This window comes from Mastomys coucha, unplaced genomic scaffold, assembly GCF_008632895.1.
Source record: "Mastomys coucha isolate ucsf_1 unplaced genomic scaffold, UCSF_Mcou_1 pScaffold22, whole genome shotgun sequence".
Lineage (NCBI taxonomy): Eukaryota > Metazoa > Chordata > Mammalia > Rodentia > Muridae > Mastomys > Mastomys coucha.
This window is the reverse complement of record NW_022196905.1, coordinates 122461375-122463874: the sequence shown is the minus strand read 5'-3', so window position 1 is coordinate 122463874 and position 2500 is coordinate 122461375. Positions and strand designations below refer to the sequence as shown.

At 46.3% G+C, this 2500-nt stretch overlaps 1 long non-coding RNA gene across 1 annotated transcript in view; it reads right to left on the bottom strand.

Moving 5' to 3' along the window:
• LOC116068469 overlaps nucleotides 1–2500 on the bottom strand; it is a 21809-nt gene that overhangs the window by 13237 nt on the left and 6072 nt on the right. The window contains exon 2 of the long non-coding RNA XR_004109596.1: nucleotides 1767–1844. This is a non-coding gene — a long non-coding RNA (uncharacterized LOC116068469). The remainder of the gene's footprint in view (nucleotides 1–1766; nucleotides 1845–2500) is intronic.

Here is a 2500-nt window from a genome sequence, read left to right as displayed (position 1 = left end):
GGAACTGGCAGAGAGGAGAGGTCTGAGTGAGGGGGAGGGGGACAGAAGAGGTAATGGGAGACATATGGCTCGGAAAGCAGAAGGAGAAACGTCCTGGGGAAGGGAGGGGACCAGCGAGGGTTGAGCAAGAGAAGGCAGCTGAAGAGTGGCTAAAAAGCAGAGGACAATGGCAAGTAGGTACGAAGATGCCACGTAAAAACTCAGGTATGAGAGAAAAAGAAAGCAAGCAGGACCTAGTGCCTTACTAAACAGGACGGGTCCAAGGAGCCGAACAAGACGCAGCAGAGGAAGTTCAAGGCCAGCTATGTTCTTACACTTAGCAAGAGGAGGCACTCTCTGAGGACAAGATCCCACTGGGGAGTGGGAGTCTGTGGGGGGAGGGAGATGGAGGTGGGAGAGTGGGCTGGGACTCCTAGCCCAGGCAACTACAAGAAGCTGGGAAGCCCTATGTATGTTAACAGAAACTGCTGCTCTGAGGCAAGATGGCAGGCGGCAGGCCAGGAGACATGGAGTACACATGCTCTGTAAATTTTAGTCACTAGTCACCGTTTACATGCAGGAGATCTGCCTTCTGTGACCAACAGCAGTATTGGGATTTGTCTTGCTGAGTCGGATGTCTGTTAAACACTGGGAGCCTCCATTTCCAATGGGAGTAGCTGTAGAATAAGGCTCTAAGGATCCTCCACTGTGGGTCTCCTGACCTACTGCCCCCTTTGTTCATCTGGCTATGAGCAAAAAGTGAAGTAGGTGGTGATCTATGTAACACCTTGTTGTCTTTATAGCTGGACAGTGCATCAACCAACCAATCGATCGATCAATCAATAACCTATGAATGCATCTATCAATCATCTACCCACCCATCTATCATCTACAAGCTACTCATCATCTATCTGTGGTCTGTCAATCAAAATATTGCCATTTAATGATTTATTTAAACATCTATGCTCTCCCGTCTATCAATTATCAGCCATCTATCCACCTGTCATCTATCAAATAAGATCAATCATCTATCTAACAATCTACCAACTATCTATCTACCGATCGATTGATTGATCTATCTATCTAACTGACTGGTAACTTACCCACTCATCACCTATCACGGATCACATATTATCAATTGTCGATATATCTGTGATCTATCAATCACGTCTATTTGTATCACATCATCTATCGCCTCTTGCCTACTGATCAGTTTCCCTTCCTACCCTCTTACTTCACAACAAACATTGATCGTCCAAACTTGAAACTGAGAAAACATCCAGCAGCTGTGAAGGAGTTTTGTCAATGGCCTCAGTCCCAGGCGATGGATACATTTTATAAAAACACAAAGCTAAGCCACACCCTGTCCTGTGTAACTTGCTTTGCTCCCAGAGCAGCAGAGGTGATTTTCAGAATGTTTAACCACTGACAAGGCCCGGGCGTGGATCAGAAGGAGAATACACACACGTAAGCAAGAAGAGCCCACGCTGGTCGGTCCCAGCCAAGCCAGGCCTACTCTGCAATGCGGTGCGGCCCGTTTACCCAGGTGGTGCCAATGTCGTGGATTACCTTTCTGGCCACGTGGCATTTTCTATTCTTAACCTTCACCTCCACCGACCCCTCACTGATGTGACCAGCCCATCCACATACATCCAGGTCATTCCCAGTTTTTGATACTGACATATATTTGACCCCGGGGCTTCTGGGCAGGGACCTGCATCCTGTGAGGATGTAGCTACAGACACACTCCAACGCCTCTGCATAGGATGGTTGACTTATGTCCTTACCTGAGTGAAATAGGGAGCCCATCTCTTGGCATATGAACTGGATCCCAATGTCACCAGCCAGCAGTTGGCCGAGTGCTGCTGTATTTGGAAAAAAAAAACCACAGATTCCTTGAGGAATAAGTAAAACTGGCAAAGTTGACTTACCAGCCCAGATGTGAAACCACAGCTTCCATCTCTAGTTTTCCTATAGAGGTTTGTCTTTTTATTTTATTTTATTTTTTTTGCCTTACAGAATTCTACATTTTTATGTGGTCATATCATAATTTTGAAAAAAAAAATAGCTTTGGTTCCAATTCTGCAGAACCAACCATTTCTTGGTAAGCTCATAAGAACATTGACTGCCAGCTGGGCCTGTCATCACAGTTACCCAAGAACCTGAGGCAGGGGGATAGCAAGTTCAAGACCTTTCCTGGGCTACAGAGCTCAATATGCACCTGGGCAACCTGTCTCAAAATAAAGAGGGCCAGCTAGAGGATGACTAACGGCACCTGCTGCCAAGCCTGGCAAGTGGAGTTCTACCTCTGGAATCCATATGGTGGAAGGAGAGAGCTGACGTGGTCCTCTGACCTATGCTCATGAGTCATGGTACATGTGTGTGCACATACAATAGATACATACATACATACATACATACATACATACATAAAGTGATTCAAATACTTTAAAAGCCACCATAGTGCTGGGTCACCTGCAAGAGCACCAAGCTCTCTCTCTCTCTCTCTCTCTCTCTCTCT